This window comes from Tiliqua scincoides, chromosome 1 (assembly GCF_035046505.1).
Source record: "Tiliqua scincoides isolate rTilSci1 chromosome 1, rTilSci1.hap2, whole genome shotgun sequence".
In the NCBI taxonomy this organism is placed as follows: Eukaryota; Metazoa; Chordata; class Lepidosauria; order Squamata; family Scincidae; genus Tiliqua; species Tiliqua scincoides.
The window spans coordinates 113,141,180-113,164,910 of NC_089821.1; the positions used below are offsets into that span (position 1 = coordinate 113,141,180).

Here is a 23,731-nt window from a genome sequence, read left to right on the forward strand (position 1 = left end):
ACAAGTGCCTTTTCCTTAATGCTGACCTTTTGGTCGGTGGTAAAGTGAGTAGCCCCATTGTGGGGCTGCTTACCTTTCTCAGGGGAAGAGGACGAACGTCTCCTTCTCCCAAGGCGCCTCTGGTGATAGTGCAAGAGGCACTGGATTCGATGGCAGCCCTCCTCAGTGCCGCCAAGCCTGGGCACCCCGGGCAGCTCAGGATTGGGCTGTTACAGGGTTGCTGAAGAGATGGTGGCAAATTCAGGTGGGTTGAAGAGGATCCTCAAGTCTCCAGCCCCTGTTCAGTATACGGCTATTTCCACCTTCCCACATAGGCCTGAGCACCCCCTGATTCCTTTCCATGAATCACTGCTTGCACTCCAAACTCCTTCTGTGTACCAAAACAGCTTCCTGACAGCCTGTTATCTAAGTTTTCCATTCGCCACTGGCCATCATCATTCTACACTTCTCCCTCTTGGCTGCAAATATAGACACATTGCAGATTTCATACTCCAGTTTGATGCCCTGCACTATACTATACTTGCCATACTCCTTGACCCCCCCCCCCCGGGCTGATTGAAAAAGAATGGTAAGAGAGGATGATGCTGAGACCTGCATTGGCAGCCATTGCTAAATCCACGTCTTTGCCTTAGTGAGAGCATTTGTTTCCAAAAAGTACCTTCATATATCTCATGTGGCTGGGGTGACATGGCCTGCAGTGAAGACTCATAAGGCACAAATAGAAGAGCCCCAGGTCTGGTTTTTTCTTCAGAAAGTTTTTCTGTAAAATGAATTTCATTTGAATCCAGAGGGCAGGGTGATCAGGTCCAATGGAGGACAGCTCGCCTCTACCTTTAACCATTGTATAGAAGAGGAGATTTTGGAAGCTGTAGCTCAATATGGAAGGGTTTAAAAAGCTACACCTGCCAAAATTGCTTCATCTGTACCAGTGATTTTCAACCTTTTTTGTCTCACAGCACACTGACAAGGTACGAAAATTGTCAAGGCACACCATTGGTTTTTTGACAATTAACAAGGCACACCATGCTGCTGCTGGAGGGCTCACATCCCCCAATGGTCCTACTAATAAATGATCCTCCCCCAAACTCCCACGGCACACCAGCAGACCATCTGCGGCACACTAGTGTGCCACAGCACAGTGGTTGAAAATGGCTGATCTATACAGTGGTTAAAAGTATAGGCACTCTGTCCTCCATTGGATCTGGGCATCCTGCCCCATGTTTTTGTTTGACATTCCTATTGTAAGGATTATGGAGGTGATATACATAATGTGCTTTGAACCATTAACAAAGGTGGTACAGTACGTGACTTAAATGTTAAATAATATCTATGGATTTCATTTAATACCCTTCACTTCTTTATAGCATTTCACAACAGACGTATGATTCTCATCTAGGCAGGGCCTTCACCTGAAAGGTCCACTACTGATCCCCAAGAACATTTCTCTACCTGTAGTCTTCGTGCGGTGGTATGGAATGATTCCCTTGGGGCCTGCCTCGGTAGAAGGGAGCCCGAACCCATGGAAGGAATTTGCTGAAGGCCCCTTAAAAGCTGAAACCAGTCCAGGGCTAGACCTACTTTGCTACAGAATAAGAATGAATCATGTGTCTTCAGCTCATTCTCTAGGCTTAGGACAAGGGATCCAGGCAGGGCATCCAGAGCTGCTCCAGTGTCACTTTCTCTCTAGCACATGGAGCTACCCTGAACCACTCCCCATGCATTAATCTACATCCAGTCTACTCCCAGGTCATGATCTAAGAGCAGCATAGTGACAAAAGTCTCCAGCAATCTCCCCCAAAAGACAAAGGCTGCAACCTAGTTGTGGTGGCCTCCTCCCACTCACAAGGCTTTAACAATACAGTATTTCTCATTAGCATTTTTTTTAGGTGAGAGAACAGTGTATAATGCAACCCTATGTGTTCCTGCCACCTAATCTGTGGATAAGGGAACACTCCTATCACACAAGAAAACCTGGCAGGTTAAATTGTATTGCAGTCCAGTTCAGTGAAAAACAAAACAAAAGAGCTTATCAGGATTGCATGAGACACATAAAGTTTAAACACAAAAAATATGGAGCGCTCTGTCTGCTTCTCTGTTTTTTACCTCCACGAAAGATTTCATGGCATTCTAAAGAAAGCAGGACTCAAAATGCTGAACGTACCCCTGCTAATTGGGCATTGAGGCACCTTTTATAGTGATGTCCTCTTATATTTAGCAGAGGGAGATCAACTGTCCCTCTTCATCCCAGCATGGCGTCTTTTCCAGTGGCTGTTTGCTGGTGTTCCTTCTGCACATTTTTAGATTGTGAGCCCTTTGGGGACACAGAGCTATTCATTCAGAGCCCAATCCTGAGCTGCCCAGCGCGCTGCTGAGCTGCCCAGGGTTGCAACAGTGGCAGAAATGGCTGTCACCACATCCTGCGCACTCCACGCAGCTACCAGCAGCTCCTTGAGAGAAGGGGACTTTCGTCCCCTTCCTCGGGTAAAGCGAGTTGCCCCGCAATGGGACTGCTCGATCCTGCATCGACCCAAAGGTCAACGTAAAATCAAGAGTCTTCCTGTCAGGCGGGGAGCCTGACATGGAGTCTCTGGATCTGGTGGAGCAAAACTCCATCAGTCCCGCCTCCCTTCCACTCCGCTCCCTCCCCTCGGAATGCCTCCTTCACACCCTCTCTCCGTCTTTCCTCCGCCTCCTTCCTCCCTGGAATGCCTCCTCCCTGTCTTCCCCCACGCCTCTACCTATCTCTCTGCTGCTTGGTGGTCCGTGCGACCACCGAATGGCAGAGCTGCAGTGCTCACCCGGTGCTTGCCAAGTGCTGGCCAGCACTGAGCTAGCATTGGCGGAGCACCAGTGCTAAGGTCCGCATATGTGCCTTACGACATTTGCGACACTGCGCGCTGGTGGCACGCTAAGCTCAGGCTTGGGCTCTCATTCATTCATTCAGCTCTGTTTTGTGAACTTTTTTTGTTATTGTTGAAAAGTGGTACATAGATATTCTTATATCAACAACAGCAATTGACTTTGACGGATAGAAAATTTCAAGCAGAAGTCTTCCCCAGCCTTGCTACTAGAGAAATTGACAATGCCCGTTTTTTTTAAACTGACAGTGCTAAGGCTCTTGAACCTGGCCTCTTGTGTAACCAGAGCATGTGCTCTGCTGTTATAGATTATGCTGCCATTTTGACTATAACTGTGCCAAAGGAAATGCTTCTACACCAAACAATGGAATTTGTACAGTCTTTGCTCCTTAGCAAAGTGTGAGCAGCTAATAGCCTTGGGTTCCAATTCCTTTCAGTTTGTCTCTCTCATACTCTTTCTAGCAATGATCTGTACCAAGCATTAATGCCAGCTTCAATGCTGTTGCTTTGGGGTATTTTCCACAGACGCAACTCAAATCTGCCAAGAAGAGGAAGGAGGGACATCAAGTACATTGTACTGCTAATATTATGACATTGTCTAAAGACCTCGTGTTGACACAGATACAATGAATGTACCAAGCACCATGCTAAGTATGTTGTAGGGCTTGCAACACAATGGATAGTCAACTAATTTGCAGACCTGCTGTGTTGATTGTGCATCAGCTTGTACACTGTTTAACCAAGGGGGCATGTATGAGGGCCCAATTCTGTCCAACTTTCCAGCAGCAGTGCATCTGCGATGCAGCCCCAAGGTCAATGTTCCCTTACCTTGAGGAGGCTCCATGACTGCCTTCCCATCACAGGATTCAGTACACACCTCATTAGCAAGACTGCATTGATTCTGGAAAGTTGGATAGGGTTGGGCCCTAAGACCGCTTACTGGAAGTGTCTTATCAAAATAATTGGACTCACTTTCGAATCAATATGGGGGGGAAAATGGCTATAAAATTGGTTTGTGCCATTTCTTGGGATCTTTCCCAAGAAAGAAAGGAAGAACTCTGATCAGTCTAAGAAAAGTTTTCCCAGCACTCTGAGCACAGTGGAATGAAGGAGAATCTCACAGACTCTGTAAGGTTCTTCAGGGATCCAGGAAAAGTCAGAGAAGTTTGTCAAGCACACAAAGAATTTATTGGGACAACTTAAGCAGCTATAAATCTTTGGAGTAAGGCCTGCCAGAATCTTTCATAGTTACCAGTCCTATAGCCCAATCCTACCTAATATGGCAATGCAGCCACGCGAATGGGGTGCACACTATAGCCCACAGGGCAGTTTCAGGTACCAAAGTTCTTCTCCAGGTAAGGGAACATTTAGGACACAATCCTAAGCAGGTCTACTCAGAAGTAAGTCCTACTGTGTTCAATGGGACTTACTCCCAGGAAAGTGAGGATAGGATTGCAGCCTAATTCCCTTAAGGCCCAAATCTTAACCAACTTTCCAATGCTGGCAGAGCTGTGCCAAGGGGATGTGTGCTGCATCCTGCAGTTGGGTGGCACTCATGGAGGCCTCCTCAAAGTAAGGGAATGTTTGTTCCCTTACCTCGCAGCTGCACTGCCCTTACGTCGGTGCTGGAAAGTGGGTTAGGATTGTGCCCTAAGACTCCATCGCCTGCATGGGTCTACTCGGATCTGTACCAGCTGCTTTGCTGGTACAAGTCCGAGTGGGCCCAAGAAAGCAAACCGAGGCTGGGAAAGGGGACAGAATATCAGTGGTGCTGCCACTGCTCATACTGTCCCCTTCCCAGCCTCAATCCACCCCCTCCCAACCCCGTCTCCTCCCCATTCCTCACCTACCCTGCCAACCCCACCCCTGCCCAATCAGACTTACCTTGGTGGGTCCCGTGGTGGTCCTCCCACAGCTCTGACAATTACAGCAGTGATCCTAAAATGTCTGCCAGCAGCACATTGCGCATGCCACCAGAAGCCATTTTATGGCAGCGTAACTGTGTTGAGATTCAGCTGGAACGGCTTCAGGCTCCAGCATGACTGAACTAATAGGAAAATGCCAAATTGCTCCTGAACATTTGAACTACTGTTAGAAAGTAGTACTACCGCATTCTTATTGGTTATGAGCAATATGTCAAAACACCATCAGCTTCTTAAATGCTTTTTTAAACTTGATCATACTCCCACTTTAGCTGCAAAAAAGAAAAGCAGTTGCCTGACAAGAGCAATTCATAGTTGCAATCCAATGGGGCAAACACTTGCAATTCTTGCTAGCTGGCTATAGCTTCTGAATGGCACAGAAAGTAGCTTAGCCAGTCTGATGCGTCTTAAGTTGAGTGGAAGAAAGGCTTCTGCAAAGTCCTACCTCCTTTCTTCCCACCTTCTTCTATAGCCATGCTGTGCCACACTGGTGTATCCAGCATCGGGCTCACCTGCCGCCACTTTGTGGGGTTCCAGGCCTTGTGGATGGCCCACAGTCAACCAGCTTCAGTGCCTCAGGCGTGCCTGCCTTGGCAGCAGGTCTCTTCAATCACATGCAGACACTGCCCATTCCCACAGGAGTACTCTCTTTGATGCAGAGACAGGATTCACACCAGCTCAGCCGGCCAAAGAGAAAAGGGATCAGAAGGTGATGGTAGGGGCTGGGCAGGGGGAGGCTGGGGCAGGAATGGCAGGGCAAGAAGGGGGAGGGAGCAAAGGATGAACAGAGCACAAATGAAAGGCCAGGGTGTCTTGAGGCCTTGGAGGTGAGCCCGGTAGAAGTTGCCCAGGAAGGTGTGTGATCCGTGATAGAACATATAGGCCACGAGGGGCCCGGTGGAGGCTTGCCAGTGGGATCTTGAGGGCAGAGGGAGCCTGCTTCCTGCCTGACTTACAGATTCCTAACCCTGGGATGGACCTGGCTGTGGCCAGTGGAGGAGGAAGCTGTGTGCACCTAGATCTTCCAGCAAAGCGAGACAGATCCCAGGAGACTGGCAGCAATCAGGAACTAGGCTGCAATTCTCCTGCACTCTTGGTCCAGGTCCGTCCCCCCCCCCAACCCCTGAAATAGGGGTGCTCCTACAGGGTCTTTTACTCAGCATTTACCCAGCAACACCAATTGCTGAGGATTTGTCACAGGAGGTCACGCCAGTAATACATCCCTATTCATCAACCTTTCCAATATGTTCAACACTTTCCAATATGTTCTGTTACCGCTGCTCAGTAAAGCACAGAATCGGTCTGTAAGGGATCTAATGTCGAAGGCTTGCTATTCACATAAGTGCTGAGAAAGGGGAAAAAAATAACTCAATGCTAAATATTCAATATTCTGTGCAACGCCAATGTTTTGTGTAAGTAGAAAAGGATTATCCCAAATGATCTTATAAAAACAGCTTCCAATGAGCTCTGGAGTTGAACATTTTTAATATGTCAACTTTTGATTATGTGTTGTCAGCTCAGGATGCAGGTTATAAGAATATACACAAGTCAGTGGAAAGATTAAATGAGGTCAGAGACTTCATTTGGCGGTGGCCTTCAAAGCCTACGATTACATTATGCAGAGTTTTGCAAGGTAGCAAAGATGATCCCCAACCAAAGCTAAGCTATAATTACTCCCACTATTGCCAAGGGAGAGGGAGGAGAAATAACAAACAGTACTAGAGCAGGTGAAGATAGAGCTACATGGAACAGGAACTAGTGACATTTTTTCAGGGTGAAAGGGGCAGCAAAAATTTTCATTTAAAAAACCTTTGATTATATCTTTTACATATACTGTTAATTCCGTAAACCTGTATATAACTTTTGCCTTCCCTAATTTGCAGCTTCAGTCCCATTTAAAACATGCACAAATACACAGAGGCTTCTTCCTGATGCAATTCTAATCAATCAGAGATCACAAAGACAGCACAATGAAATCATATGGGCATGCAGCCAATCAGAGCTATGTGAGGACTCAATAAACCAAATCTTAGCAAGGGAGCGAGAGAGCAAATGAGAGAGAGAGAGAGAGAGAGAGAGAGAGAGAGAGAGAGAGAGAGACCTTGTGTAACACAGTGCCTAAAAACCCAATCATATTCCCCCTACTTGTGCAGCCCCACCAAAAAGAATGTGCTGTATCTAGCAGGGAGGCAGATGATCAGGTGACTTTGGAGGGCATTTAAATCCTCTCACGCCCTATAAACCTCCTACTCCGCAATGGGTGTCCTTGGATTGGGGAGAGAAAGGGGTGAGGAAGGTTTCTGAAGGTTTCTGCACACTCACAATGGACATGCTCTATGTAAATGTGCTGCTCTTTTTAACCAGCCATGCTCCCAAACAAATTCCCTATGGTAAATCTGATTGCACTGTGGCTATGATATTTAGGACCATTTACCGAATGGTCAGTGGTATCACTTGAAGAATCCCCATGCTGGTGGTACCATTGACTACCAGAATGTCTAGCGAAGCAACGTGAAGACTATGACAGTGGCAATGTGCATAGAGCCAAGTCAGGCGAATGTAATGCGTTCAGAATTTTGACTGTTAATAGAAAAGATCTGTTTAGAAAAGAATTCACCCTTCGGGCTTTGTCGTCTCTTCATTTTCTTTGGATATGTCAGTCTATGAATGTAGCTTAGCAGAGTGTTTTGAAGGGCAGGCTTCTGCATGACACGCTTGCTATCAGACGCCTGCCATCTCCCAGACATCTGCTCCATAGCACTTCTTCTTGGAGCCAAACCATTGGAGTCTCTGTTGTCTTACATGCTGCAACTGCGGCAATGGGGCTGTTGGTACGGCTCACAGGATCGTTAATGGTCCCTCCCATCTCCTGACTAGAGATGTGTTAACCTCCCTCTGAGAAATTTCACTGATGTTGTGTTTTGTTATCAAAGTTCTTTGGGGCTTTCCTCAAAAATCCTCCACCGTTTCCCTTGAGCCAATTTGACCTACAAATTTGTGTTGAATTTTGCTGTTGGCAAAATCCATCAACAGCTCAAGGATCCATTGCACACTCATTTGCACAGAGAATTTTGCTAGTGAACGGAAAACTCTGGAGGCATCTCTCAGAATTCCTCTGAAGTGTTTCTTGAAGAACCCTCCTCCTGCCACCAATTTTTTCCCCCATTTCTTGCTTTAGGTGAAATGTCCATGGTCGTCTTACTCCAGACCTATATATGTGCTGCTGTCACAGAGGAAGAACTTCCTAGCAAAGACATGCCATTTGTGAGCTACCTATCTAAACTCATTTTGCTTGGCACCCAAGCATAACTGGCACCAAACCCTGTGAGCAGGCACGGCGCCATTGGAACAGATGGGGATGAGCGCAGGCATCCAGGAGACCATGTCTAAGCATCATGTACATTTGTCAGAGTGCAAGTTTCCAAGCCAGGAGAGTTGGAACAGCACTATGTACTGAGCTCATGTATCTAAGAGGCTGTGTGATGCCTTTTAAAAATTCATAGGTGCACAAGGGAAAGTGGAGAGTTGTTCTGTTCCTGCTGATATGAACAAGTTGAGAGGTTACAAATATATTGCAAGGAAATGTATATATATTTTGTGTTCACATATCAATACAATGCAATAATAGTCTAATAATAAGTTAATAATATGTGGAACTTCCTCTACCTGAGGCATCAAAAGACTCTTATGTTGCTTTTGAGCTTTGTGCCTTCTCTGCGCAGAAAGTATAAAATCAACAGGAATGAGGCTCCATCAGAGCAGGGCAAGATGAAGAAAGAAGAAGACCTTGAGATTGTACTGTAATCCCAAGGGCTTGCTTTCTGCTTCTGAAAGCGTTCACACACACATTTACAGCCCAATCTACCCCCCCCCCAGTGATGCAGTGACACCAAGATGGCTACTGTTAAAGCCTGTGGAGGGGGGGGGGTTGAGGAAGTCTTCTCTGAGTAGTAGTAGTAGAAATAATAATAATAATAATAATAATAATAATAATAATAATAATAATAATAATAATAATGATGATGATGATGATGATGATGATGATGATGATGTATTCATACACCACCTTTCTGGCCATCTCTGCTCTGTCCCGTCTTCATTCTGGCTGTGTCAATCCCACACCCCACACTGAGAAACAGCTGCAGCCAGCTTCTTGTCTCCCACTCAAGAGCTCAGCTCAGCTCACCAGGATCAGTCTCACCACACACAGAAGCTTCCAGTGTTCTTGAACTGGCGACCTTCAGATGTTGGCTTCAGGCTTAACGATAGCTTTACCCTCTAGACCAGATCTTCTGCCCAGTCATTCCCTCACCCAGGGGTAGCGGGGGTGGGGTTCCTAGAAAGACCTGTGCTAGCTAAATAGCTGGTGCAAGTCTGCATGGACCCATGCCATGGGATCAGGTCCAGGAAGGGGTAGGCCTTCCTGCTGGTGCTCCTGGCAGTATGCTGTGTAGCACACTGTCAGAGCACCTTTTACGACTGGTACTGGCTGCTTTACAGCAGTCTATACCAACTGAAGATGCTGGGCAATGTTGCAAGGTAAGTATAGGATTAAGCTCTTATTCTCTTCAAAAGGGGATTCATCATCAATGCATTAAGGGGGGGAAGGGGTGTAAGAGACCATTCAAGCAAGTCTATGGGATAGTATCCCCACATGGGAAACAGTAAAGAGCACGTTTTCAGTGACAAACAAGGGGCTACTGCATTTTCTATAGAATGCCACACAGCCTGTCAGGTGTTGTGCACCTGCCCTGCAATTCCAGAAAAATACCGCTTTTATGTTTTTGTTGGCAAATGAAAATGACAACATGTTGCAGCGCTGCTTGTTAAATGCTGCGCCTTGAGAGACTAAAGTAGATGTTGTCCAAATGCTTTTAAAACGTCACCTTCAATTTCCAGAAATACCCTGTGAGGCTCCTATGGAAAGGAAGATAAAATGTTCATGAGGAAGCACCTTTATTTGATTTATATGCTACCTGGAGAATCTACATGTAGATGCAAAGACTCTGGCTGTAGGTCACTTCCAGGTTAGCCATCCATGTGCTTGAGGGCTTCCCAGAGGCCTCCAGTTGGTCACTGTGGGAAAGAGGATGCTGAACTAGGCCCACCTTTGATCTGATCCAGAACCCTGAATTACCCTGGAATTCCACTGAAATCAGAAGTAATTTTCATGATTTCAATGGGATTTTAGGGTGGCAAAACTAGAGGTGGCAGGACACTGGCCTAAGAAGAGTTCACTCAGAAGTAAGTTTGCAAGGATTCACCACAAATATCAAATGTGGTCCTCTGATATTTAAATGTGTCTGATAATCTTACATGAGTCCAGTCTTAGTCCTAGTTATGCGCATAGCACAACAAATACAGACTTGTAGTTCATTTATGTTTGCAGAGATAGACCTGCAAGCAATTCATTCAGGCTTGTTACGCAGCCTTGGGGAAGATGCTTCTCTTGTGACTCTGAAAGCACATGAATGGCTTTGAATGGGGGACAGGCGTTCTGCTTCCGTAACAGATCTATAAAACAGAAGCAATTGTCCTGCTTTTCCTCCCCGAACTACCTAATAGATAACTACATTAAAGATTATGAAGTGCTTGGATCCTCTGGTAAAGAGGGTCTGATAAGTGCCTACAGCAGATAACTCAATTGTTCAGAGTGGAGTGGTGGTGAATGAGGCTTACAACAAAGAGTGGAGGACAAAAGCACCGAATGTGTTTGCTGTTCTTGAGAAGCGCAGAGTCAGAGTTTAAGAATAGCAGCTGTTAATGCTAAACAGTATTGTCAGGAAACACTTCCCTATCATTCCCTTCTCGGCTAATTCATCTCTAAGAGGTTTGTTCCTTTCCTTGGCAAACAAACAAATATAAGGAAATGATTCCGTTGGTTCTAATTCTAGTGCTGCATCCAGGAAGTATCTACGGTTTCTACAGCTAGTATGGACACTAACAAAGGCTTGAATAACTAAAAGCCTTTGGCCAATAGCCTGCTCCAGACAATGCATGAGCTCAGGCTAACTCCTGCATTACAAGTACAGCCTCTTCTAAGTACTGTGAAGTATCTTCAAAAAATGCATCTCCTTTTCCTTCATATGACCTTCTGCTACCTTCAACTTCCTTAGACTCCTGTTTCTCAGTTTGTCACTTACCCTGCACCTTCCTTCATTTATCTTGTATCTGGGCTTCTTGTCTTGTATTTTCTTTGCATTCACTACAACATCTTCATCTTCTAAAACATGGTGAAAGTATGACCTTTCCTCTACCCCACAGCAAAACCTACAGCTTTTTGTTGACTATTGACTTCTCCTGTACAACCATCTTCTCTTGAATCTCTGGTCACAGTCTCATCTTTCTCAGTTCCATTGCTGCTAAAGTGGCTGTCAAAACCATTCACCTTTCTCATTGCTCTGATCTCTTCATAACCTTCATAAAATTTCTACATTGAAATTTCTGACCTGAGATCTTGCTGATCATTTCCAGATCCAGCACCAGTTCCTTGACTTTCTCTTCAAAACTCTGCCCCTCTTAACTTCTCTGATTCCGTACGGATCCCATGTCATGTCTGCCTGTGATGTAACATCATGGATACTTGTAAACAAAATCACATTGCTCACCACAGCCAACCGGATTAAATAGCAGTGTGTACAAATTAGGCTGAAGCATTCAAAGGGCAAAGGAGAAGAAGGAAAAAGACACTGAAAAGATGCAACAGTCCGAGGAACAACACTGATGAGTAACGCCGAACCAACACAAATGTTCAGCCCAGTGAGTGTTTCCTTCAGTCATTTGTTTGGCTGCATCTGAAGTGCTCCTTTCAAAGCGAATACTGAAATTAGTGAACATTGGGCACAGCCCTAGAAGATACTTTTTCTCCTGAATTCATATCTGAACAATGTGTTTCCATCCAAGGTCACAGAAGGCAGATATAGGCAAATACCATATAAAGAACGCCTCTGCCCTTGTAATTTGGGAAATGTTGAATCAATCATACACATTCTTTTTTATTGTCCTCGGCACACTAGATCCCGCCACACTTACGTGACTCCACTTCTCGGCAAAATGAATGGGCTTTCGGAGGAGGCAAAACTGAAGTGTCTCCTAAATGACTGCTCACCAGATGTGCTAGAGGGAATTTCTAAATTTTTACTTTTGGTGATTTCCAAGCCTTCTTAATGTAATTTGTCAAAAATGTTGATATTTTATGTTGAACTGTAAATGTTTTATTAGTAATTTAGTATCTTAACTCCGTTTTTGATAAATGGGATTAGGACTAATTATGTTTGCTTTTATGATTTCTCTATCTATGCCTAATAAAGGTTCATTCATTCATTCATTCATTCATATCTGAAGAATGGTGAAAACTTTGAAGGGAGGTTTTCTCTTTCCATTCGAAGAAAAATGTCAGTGTAGCAAATTTCTTTTAATGCCATTTTGGCTTAATCGCTTTTTGAATGGCGCATTGGTTCATATCACTGGGTGGAATCGACACATCTTTTTTGTTATTTACCTCTTGCCGATTCAATGGCTAATTAGCAGCCCTTCTTATCAAAATACGTACCTCGATGATCTGTTTAGCAGCCACGGCCAGAGGCAGCCTGCTATTTTCGTTTTCCTTTCCCAGGGATCCCTGTTGCATATTAACAGGCTTCCTCACCCCCCACACTCCCAGCCATTCCATTACAAGACAGAAATGCTGACACTGGTAATAAGAGAGCAAAGTAAATGTCATAGGCTTAAAGGCACTGGGAACACACACACACACACACACACACACACACACACTTATGAAAGTTGGTCTAATATGCCACATATGGCTGTCTGGTAGCATCAGACATACATCAGTGGTAGAGAAGCCCGACTCTTGCAATATTGGCGCCAGTCCATTTATTGTACCTTTCCTCTTGTGTCAGAAGAATGGAGGAATGGCAATAATGCCCTGTCAAACTATAGCAGGTTAAACAAGCTTCCAAATATTATTTATTGGCCTGTGGATGCAGATTACACGGACACTTTATTACCCGCTAATTTACCACCCGCTGGTTGAAGGATAGTAAAAGTCTAGTATTTGTTTTATTGGAATTCATTATGCCATTAACCTTTCACTCCTCTGGGCCACAAGGAAAGATTTTGCTGGTTGAATCACTCCTGAAATAACACTCCTCGGATGAAAACAGTGGTTTGCAGCATCCTCAAAGCCAAATGCAACGCCAAGACCATTATTTTTCAACGCTCCGCATGATGCATATGTTTGCATCAACAAATCGGTGGAATGCAAGCTGCAGCGAAACAAGGGAACAGTGCAATATTTTTATCTCCTGGGTTTGCATTTTATTAGCTTGAAAACTGGGTCACTTTCCTAAACTGTATCATATGCATCTTCTTTGTCTCCCTCCCTGCTCCCCCCTCATATTTATGTTCATATTTTAAAATATATATTTAATGAGAGAGCCTTATAGCAAGTCCTCACTTAAAATCATTTCATTATAAAGTTTGCTGAGAAAAAAAAAAAAAAAAGATTCTTGCATCTGTGTGGAGTTTGCATGTTCTCCCCATATCTGTGTGGATTTTCTCCAGCCCGGAAAGCTCACATTTATTTCAGTGTTTAATATTAAAAGTGTTTTGGGTCTTTATTTAGAAGTTTGGCAATGTGTTTGTGACCAGAACTATGCTATAGAAATGCAAATCTTGTTTACATATATCAATTAACCAACAAGAAAATTGGTTTTGTTATAACAACCCAATCCTGAGCTCCCCATTGTACCGGGACTTCTGCGATATTGAAACGGCTGCCATGGCATCCGGGGTGCAACATGACAGCCGCTAGCAACTCCTTGGGAGACAGGGACATTTGCCCCTTCTCCTGGGTAAGGGAAGTAGCCCTGCAAAGGGAAAGAGGGGGGACCCGGGAAACTATAGGCTGGTCAGCCTAACATCCATACCGGGTAAGATGGTGGAATGTCTCATCAAAGATAGGATCTCAAAACACATAGATGAACAGGCCTTGCTGAGGGAGAATCAGCATGGCTTCTGTAAGGGTAAGTCTTGCCTCACAAACCTTATAGAATTCTTTGAAAAGGTCAACAGGCATGTGGATGCGGGAGAACCCGTGGACATTATATATCTGGACTTTCAGAAGGCGTTTGACATGGTCCCTCACCAAAGGCTACTGAAAAAACTCCACAGTCAGGGAATTAGAGGACAGGTCCTCTCGTGGATTGAGAACTGGTTGGAGGCCAGGAAGCAGAGAGTGGGTGTCAATGGGCAATTTTCACAATGGAGAGAGGTGAAAAGTGGTGTGCCCCAAGGATCTGTCCTGGGACCGGTGCTTTTCAACCTCTTCATAAATGACCTGGAGACAGGGTTGAGCAGTGAAGTGGCTAAGTTTGCAGACGACACCAAACTTTTCCGAGTGGTAAAGACCAGAAGTGATTGTGAGGAGCTCCAGAAGGATCTCTCCAGACTGGCAGAATGGGCAGCAAAATGGCAGATGCGCTTCAATGTCAGTAAGTGTAAAGTCATGCACATTGGGGCAAAAAATCAAAACTTTAGATATAGGCTGATGGGTTCTGAGCTGTCTGTGACAGATCAGGAGAGAGATCTTGGGGGGGTGGTGGACAGGTCAATGAAAGTGTCGACCCAATGTGCGGTGGCAGTGAAGAAGGCCAATTCTATGCTTGGGATCATTAGGAAAGGTATCGAGAACAAAACGGTTAGTATTATAATGCCGTTGTACAAATCTACGGTAAGGCCACACCTGGAGTATTGTGTCCAGTTCTGGTCGCCGCATCTCAAAAAAGACATACTGGAAATGGAAAAGGTGCAAAAGAGAGCGACTAAGATGATTACGGGGCTGGGGCACCTTCCTTATGAGGAAAGGCTACGGCGTTTGGGCCTCTTCAGCCTAGAAAAGAGACGCTTGAGGGGGGACATGATTAAGACATACAAAATTATGCAGGGGATGGACAGAGTGGATAGGGAGATGCTCTTTACACTCTCACATAATACCAGAACCAGGGGACATCCACTAAAATTGAGTGTTGGGCGGGTTAGGACAGACAAAAGAAAATATTTCTTTACTCAGCGCGTGGTCGGTCTGTGGAACTCCTTGCCACAGGATGTGGTGCTGGCGTCTAGCCTAGACGCCTTTAAAAGGGGATTGGACAAGTTTCTGGAGGAAAAATCCATTATGGGATGCAAGCCATGATGTGTATGCGCAACCTCCTGATTTTAGGAATGGGTTAAGTCAGAATGCCAGATGTAGGGGAGAGCACCAGGATGAGGTTTCTTGTTATCTGGTGTGCTCCCTGGGGCATTTGGTGGGCCGCTGTGAGATACAGGAAGCTGGACTAGATGGGCCTATGGCCTGATCCAGTGGGACTGTTCTTATGTTCTTATGTTCTTATGCAATGAGGCTACTTGATCCGTCCAACATGGAGCTCAGGATTCAGTGGAGCTGAGCTCCACCAGTCCTACCTTCCTCTCACACCTCTCCCTCCCCCGGCACACCTCCTCCCCACCCTCCCCTGCCCTGCAATGCCTCCTCCTCTCCTCACCCCATGTCCCCACCTACCTTTCCACTGCCCGGCAGTCCACGTGACCACTCAGCAGCGGAGCACCTGTGATCCACTGCGCTAGCCCAGTGCCTGCTGGCACTGAGCTAGCTCTGGTACTCGGCCAGTGCTAAGCCTCGCAAACGTGCCTTATGGCATGTTTGCAACAGTGTGTGCCAGCGGTAAGCTCAATCCTGATAAGGCAGCAAGCCAGTGCACCCTGCTTAGGATTGGGCCCTAAGGAAACAATCCTAACCAACTTTCCAGTACTGGCCTAGCTGTGCCAGTGGGGCATGTGCTGCATCCTGCAGTTGGGGGACACTCATGGAGACCTCCTCAAGGTAAGGGAATGTTTGATCCCTTACCTTGGAGCTGCATTACCCTGATGTCGGTGCTGGAAAGTAGGTTAGGATTGTGCCCTAAGTCATTTTGCTTAAAGCTGCAGTTTCCCAGAATCTATCAACAACTTTAAGTGAGTACTTGCTGTATTTTTCTCTTCACACGGCATATGAGCTGGGAGGGTTACATTTTTCTCAGGTGTTGTAGAAGTCCAAAAGTTGACAGCCAGAGTGGTGTAGTGGTTTGGGAGGTGGACTTAGACCTGGAAGAACCAGGTTCGAATCCCCCCTCAGCCATGAAGCTTCCTGGGTGACCTTGGGCCAGTCACTTTCTCTCAGCCTCGCCTACCTCACAGACTTGTGAGGACAAAAGGACCGCCTTGAACTCTTTGGAGGAAGAGCGGTATAAAAATGTTAAAAATAAAAAAATAAATCCAAACTGAGTGCCCTTCTAAACGTTACCACCTAGAGTTAGTTAACAAAGCAGTCTTACTTAATATGGTGACATTAATGGTTGCTTCTCAAAGGTTTTGAATTGGAATGCCTTGTAGTCTTCCCTGAGATTGATCTGAGAAGTAGAGGAGGATAGCATACTGTTGCTAAAATACCCATGTATTTTCTTCCAGTGCATGAAAACATTGCTACAATGCCAGTGCAGCATCATGGTTTCTAATGCTGAACTACTGGCCTGTAGCGAATTGATTACACAGCACACCTACACAACTGCATGTTGCTCTCATTTTTCAATGTTGTTGAAGGACCCACACTTCTTGGCTCGAGAAGTGATTAATTTACTTATGTTTACACAATTTATGTATTCTGCCTTTCTGCTTAAAAACTAGGATGCCCAAGGCGGGTCACAACCAGTGGTGTCTCTAGGTGGGTGCGGGGTATGAAATCCACACTAGGTGATGTGGACGGGAGGGGGGTTGCCACCACTACTGATCAACATTTTTTGAAACTTGGTACTTTTGAATAATTCCATCATTTTATATGTAACTTGATGCGTAATTTCATGCAGAATGCAATGAAACGAACCACATTGAAATATCACTATTCTATCATATGTTATAGCCAAAACAAACAATCAAACAAAAAAAACAGTGGGGCAGGGCATCACCATGCCCACTGCCTGGGGCATTGTCCCATCCACTGCATAGGGTGATGCACAGACCTCCCATACCAGGTGACTCCCCTGCACATCCCTGATCTTGTCTGATCTTGGAAGCTAAGCAGGGTCAGGCCTGGTTAGTACTTGGATGGGAGACCTCTTGGGAATACTCGGTGCTGTAGGCTTATACCATAGTTTTTCGAGACTGAAGGTTGCCAACCAACCCCAGTGACACCACTGGTCACAACTCATAAAGTACAATACAATATCAATAAAATACAAGAAAGAAACGAGAGATGCAAACATGTAAAAAATGCAATGTGTATAAAATAGAACAGGTTAAAAATGGGGGAATGCCCTTTGGGGAGGGGGAACCCACTAAATGGAGAACACTTGACTTAAAAAGATTTTCAGCCCCTGTTAGAGGGTCACCAGGGAAGAGGCAGTTCATAACTCTTTTGGGAAGAAGTTCAAAAGTTCCAGAGAAATCTCTCCCTCATGTTGTCACTGTTCCACTGTTGTAAAGCCCTGCATGCGCTGGCCCAATTCTAGGTTGGGCTGTTAGCCTCCAACCCTCACCCCAGCCCATGACAACAAATGACGTTTTAAATCAAATGAATGGCATATACCATTTGCTTCGTTCGGACCCCCATTCATAATTGCAAGCATTTATTTCAATTAAAAAAAATGGGCTCAGTTTAGTCTTTTGGCTTTTTGAAAAATTTGTCCTGAAATCAATACACGCTCTTGCTCTGTAAGTGATAAACCTCCCCAGGGCTGCTGGGATTTTGCTTGTGTGGTTAAATGCCAGGACGTCACGTGAACTGAAGTCTTAACACTGACCAGCACTGGGGCTGGAATAGATGAAGAATTTTATTTGTTAAGAAAGCAGCTAAGTTATTTGCTGCAAAGTAATATTACCTTGTCACGTGTGATTTGTGGTGGGGGTGTGTGTGCTTGGCAATAGACAATGTGGGTGCTCCACCCAGAGGCCTGTATGTGAACATAAATCATTTGTGTGATTTCCCCCTTCTGAAATAGAAGGAAGACCCTGTGACTCAATATATGTATATATATAAGTATTTCTTACATCGGGCACTTGGGGAAATGGAATGTTCGCCTCCTCCTGCTTCCCACTTTGGAAACTGGAGTACCACTTACTGGGCATATAAAATAGTCCTATGATACTATCTAAACTGGCAGTGTTTCACTGTGTTCCTATTGAGCAGTTGCCCAGGCAGCTGGTTGTTTTCATTGACAGTTTCACAACAGCGTTGCCTGCCCATTCCAGCCACACTCTACTTTAATCTGTCCCATGTTCAAAACAGTTTGCTTATTCAGCAGTGGGCTGCTGGAGGTTCAATTCAGCAAGAAACCTGAGTTGACAAATATCCTTGATCCAAAGCCAAAGTCTTGTTCCAAACTAGTAAATGTAACATTAAATGCAGAATTGGAGTTGCTGTCTGCGATAAGGCTGGTCGGAGGGCCTTTCAAAGCCAATGGAAAGCCTAACTCACGAGAGGTAGTGGGTCTTACCTCTCGCGATAGGAGGAAGTCAGGTCAAGTCAGTAGTAATAAACAGAAAGTCATTGTATTGATTCATAGCAAGATGTAGCTAGATTGCCTAATAATTCCAATTCTCACAAACACAGCTGCCCCCTTTCTTACCACTTTGGTCAGACAATTAACAGTTACGACTCTGAGGGCGCAATCCTAAGTGTGCCCTGGGCCAGCATAAGTCTGTTACCGGCCCAGGAGGGTCACAAATGTACCCTAAAGCACATCTGCACCTCCCTCCGAGTAAGCCGCACCGCTGCATGGAGGTGCATTGGCCCGCAGAGGCCAGATCCAGCCTCTGTGGCACAGGCAGAAGGTGAGTTTGCACCAGCCGAGCTTGGCTGACACGGGCATCTGGAGATGGCATGGGAGAGTGAGAAGGAGGAGGAGGCATTTCGGGGCAGGGAGGGTGGTTGGCAGGCGGGACCATGGGCGGGCGGCGAGTGGGAGGCGGGGCCAGGACCTGGCAGTTATGCTGGATCCTAGCCCCTTTACCAGGTGATGCAAAATAGCTTCAGGTTGCTCTGTTCTGCTCGGATTGCACTACCTCTTTAGGTGGCACAGATCTGAGTAGACAAATTGGGGCCACTGCAACTCTCTCTGGGGTAAGGAGATTTTTTCCCCCTTGCTCCAGGCTGAGCCTCAGCCAGCCCCAAATGCTAGGGGGATATACCACAGGCCCACTCCTCCTTCCCCCCCCCCTCAGCTGGCCCAATCTAGCAGAGCGGGGAGAATGTTGGTAGATCTTTTCCTTCTACTCCATTTGAATTCACCTCTATCCTTTGGAGAGGTTTCTCACAGTGACTGTCTCTGAGATATCTATGCAGTTCACTTTGAACCAGTCCCTATCACATCTGTTTATTTTTTTGCCAGTGGGCTCCTTTGTTCTAGCAAATCAAAGCCTGTGCTTGTGTTAGTGACCCTCCTGATTCATCTCCCTTCTAGTCTTGAAAGCAGCAGTTTTAAAATGGCACCTAAATGCTGCTTCTCAAAATGGCATTGGCCTGGCTCCGAAAGTATAAAGGATTGTAGAAGCATTGAAATATGTCATGATGAAGAGACGTTTGTTTCTTGTGTCATCAGGTGTGTTTTTAATGACAGGGTGTAACATGTGCACGGGGCGGGAGTGGATCTGTTGTTTGCGCATGGATCAAGTACATCAGCACGACTCAATGGAAGAGCATGAAAAGAGGACAGAGGGGAGGTAAAAGTTGTAGATAATTTTGTAGATTTCCCACTTGAAAAGTGGGAAAAATCATCTTCAACACTTGTACAACGAAACCCTAAACATAAGAGGTTTCTCAGTAGAAAAGGCAAGAAAGAGTAAATCCTTACAAGAAGGGGGGGTGTTCAATCATGCACACAAAGGAGGAGGAAAGAGAAGGGGAGTGGGATGTAGAGGAATCCAGAGGGTCACTTAGAGCTGCAGTGGCAGGGATTTTGTGGAAGAAGAAGGGGAAGGGAAGAAAAGAGAGAGACCAAAAGAAAGGGAAGGGGAAAAGCGGAAAATCATAAGGGTTCCATCAGCAGTGAAAGACCATGGTTTTCTGTAGGCCACCAATGGGTTCACTCCTTGCAAGACCTTGGCCTTGTGCACAGCTGGAATCTTGTCATTCTCCCACTTATTCTTCTTCCTTTCCCTAGCCTTTCTGCTCTCGCCCCACCTCTCCAACCACCATGAAACAACCCCCCCTTTCTTCAGCCCTAGTTCTACCTAGAAATTGCCTCCTATTAAATAATTGCGAAAGTGTTTTATGGCACTTTCATGACAGTCATCGGCCAGCATGAGGGACATGTTCCGGCCCAGGGTGCTTTCTGGTTTGAGTCCAGAATTGCTTAAGCTCGATCAATTGTCTAAGGATTCTCTGTAGGAATGATGGGCAGCCAAATCCTAACTAACCTCCCCCATCCAACCCAACCTATCCTACCAAACCTGCCCCATGACAGTACAGAAGCATCAGCGTGGGCTTCGCTGCATCCTATAGGGTATTTGCAATGCTGGTGGGCTCCTTGAGGTAAAGGGACATTTGTCCATTTGCACCATTAAGTTCCATCCTTAATGGGGCAATTTGGATCTCTGCCCGCTAAATAGCCAGGTCAAGTTCACATTGCCTCAGTGTATCTGGCCTGAAAGGGGGATAGTTATGGTAGGCACTGCTCCTGTTCTTCCTGCCCCCCCTCTGGGCCCAATCTCCCCTTCCTGCCCCATTCCACCCTCCCCCGTCCTTCCCCCAATCCTGTACTGCTTGGAGCATCTCTCACTAGCTCTGGCACACCCTCCTTCTGAATCTGGTGCCAGCGGGATGGTACAAGCCTTCCTGGAAGCTCCACTAACTTCTGTACTTTTACAATGTGCTTTACGGCATGTTTGCAACAGCCTGCACTTGGGGGAGGGGGGTAGGATTGGGCTTTACAGTGATGAATAGGTGATGAAATGGATTAATATTTGATTATCTCATTCTGTTAATGAATTAGCCCTATCTTTCTGAGGAGCAAATTATGGTCATGTTTCTTATCACTTCCTGATGATATTTGATTTCATTGTTAAGTAATTATGATTAATTCAGCAGCTTATCTGTTATTCGACATTAGTTTAGTCTGCCTTAGCTAATAAGATGAGAAACAAAAGTTTGATTATTTTCTAATCTTGTGGGAGAATCTAATGAATTATTTCAATGAACTTAGCATTAAACTAGCATTAGACTATTGGGGAAAATAGATTTGATAGGGTTTCTTTCATAATTAGTATTGCTATTAAAGCATACTTATCAATTATTTGCTATTGGGACGCTAAAATATCTTAGTAACAAATAATTTGATGAGTATATTTAATTGAAGAACTAATTATGAATGAAATTAATTTATATTACTTAACTGGTTAATTAACATTCATCTAATGATGAAACTTCTATTAACTATTGATAAATGGATACATTTGGGAACTATTTTTTCCTGAAAACTGAATTAATATTGAAATTTATTCTCTGGGAATAGCCTGAGTTATGGAAAATTTTATAATGAATTATAAGAAATTAAATTCAGGAATTATAAATGGAATTTGTAATGAATTATAAGGAATTAAATTCAGAATCTGTGACTATTGATTGCAAGCACTGTTGATTGTACCTCACTATGATCCTAACCCACTGCGTTGGCACAGTGGAACTGCATGGCCCACACCATATCCGCTGCTGGAATTGGGTAGGCTGGAGGTCTCCTCAGACTAAGGGAATATTTGTTTCCTTACCCTGGATAGTGTTCCAGTCTACTCAAAGGGGCTACTTGGATGTGCACCAGCTAAATCTCTGGTGCAAGTCCAAATAGCCCAGTGTAGGGTTTCCCAGACAATGGTTGGCAACCTTCAGTCTCGAAAGACTATGGTATAAGCCTACAGCACCCGGTATTCCTAGACGGTCTCCCATCCAAGTACTGACCAGGCCTGACCCTGCTTAGCTTCCAAGATCAGACAAGATCGGGCATGTGCAGGGTAACAGGGACAGAGGTTTGGATGTGGTGGAGCTTGCTTCACCATTCCTACCCCCTCTCAGACCTGAACCACCCACTCCTTCCCCTCGCCTGCCCCAAACCCCCTCTCCCCATCTCTGTTCCACCCTCCCCTTGCCCTGCAACATTTTATTTGCTTGCACCAGCAGCCATCACTTGGGATTCAGCACCCCAGGACAGTGCAAGCCTTCCTGCCAGAGCTGCTTTCTATAGAGTTCCCCTTGTGTGACAATGCAGTGGCACCGCATATGGGTTACGCTGCATCCTGCCAGGAACTTTTTTGGCTTCTGGAGGTCTCCTCCGGCTAAGGGGACCAACTTGCCATGGGGTAAGCTCCAGCAGCCACAATGTGTCAACTCAGGCTTGTGCCAGTGATATCACTAGCGCAAGTTCACATTGATCTGTGCAGGGAGTTCAGGCTGAAAAAGAGGGTCAGGATTTGGTGCGCGCCACTGCTGTCAAAGCTGCCCTTCCCAGGCCCAATCCATCCACCCTGCCACATTTCCTCCTATCCTCCCTCACCCCACACAGTGGGTTCAAGGGATATTCTCCTCCTGGAAACGGCACCGAAGAAACGGCACCCCAGCTGTCAGGAATACTACATCAGGTGATCTCTATAGGGGATTTCACATCTTACTCAAGCTAGAAGTGACAGTGAGAACAGTGCCATCCAATCTAGAGCATTTTGTTATCTGGTGTGCTCCCTGGGGCATTTGGTGGGCTGCTGTGAGATACAGGAAGCTGGACTAGATGGGCCTATGGCCTGATCCAGTGGGGCTGTTCTTATGTTCTTATAAACAGGAATAAACAAAAAACATTCAAAATGTATTATGAGCAGTTGTGAAACAGGTATGCATTTTTGTGGTTTCTTGAAAACACAGTTGAAATGTTTTGGCTTAATCCTAGTGTTTAAGTCATGCATGCCAATAAGCTCCATTATCCTCTGGTATTCTCAAATTTGCTTTCCCAAACACTGTAGGCTGCTGATGTTTGTCAGTTACGTATTCCTTACACAGTTACGTATTCCTGCAGTGCTCATCCTGCCACATGCCTCTCTTTGCTGAGATAAAAGCAAAGTCCAATTAAATTAAAATTAATTATTATTAAAAGTATTTATATACCACTTTTCAATTAAAAGTTCACAAAGTGGTTTACAGAGAAAAATCAAATAACTAATGGCTCCCTGTCCCAAAAGGGCTCACAATCTAAAAAGATGCAAATGAATACTAGCAGACAGCCACTAGAACAGACAGTACTGGGGTGAGGAGGGCCAGTTACTCTCCCCCTGCTAAATAAAAGAGGAGCACCCACTTGGAAAAGTGCCTCTTACCCAGTTAGCAGTTAGCAATTGACTTCAGCAGGAGAGACTTAAGCATGTGCTTGCCCATTCCATGGAATTCAATGGTAAGAACATAAGAACATAAGAACAGCCCCACTGGATCAGGCCATAGGCCCATCTAGTCCAGCTTCCTGTATCTCACAGCGGCCCACCAAATGCCCCAGGGAGCACACCAGATAACAAGAAACCTCATCCTGGTGCCCTCCCTTGCATCTGGCATTCTGACATAACCCATTTCTAAAATCAGGAGGTTGCGCATACACATCATGGCTTGTACCCCATAATGGATTTTTCCTCCAGAAACTTGTCCAATCCCCTTTTAAAGGCGTCTAGGCTAGACGCCAGCACCACATCCTGTGGCAAGGAGTTCCACAGACCGACCACACGCTGAGTAAAGAAATAAAATATTTCTTTTATCTGTCCTAACCCGCCCAACACTCAATTTTAGTGGATGTCCCCTGGTTCTGGTATTATGTGAGAGTGTAAAGAGCATCTCCCTATCCACTCTGTCTATCCCCTGCATAATTTTGTATGTCTCAATCATGTCCCCCCTCAGGC

The 23,731-nt window shown here is 45.4% G+C and overlaps 1 pseudogene; it reads right to left on the minus strand.

Moving 5' to 3' along the window:
• Positions 1 to 21,715: 21,715 nt before the first annotated feature.
• LOC136637727 (5S ribosomal RNA) lies at positions 21,716 to 21,834 on the minus strand (annotated as a pseudogene).
• Positions 21,835 to 23,731: the final 1,897 nt, after the last annotated feature.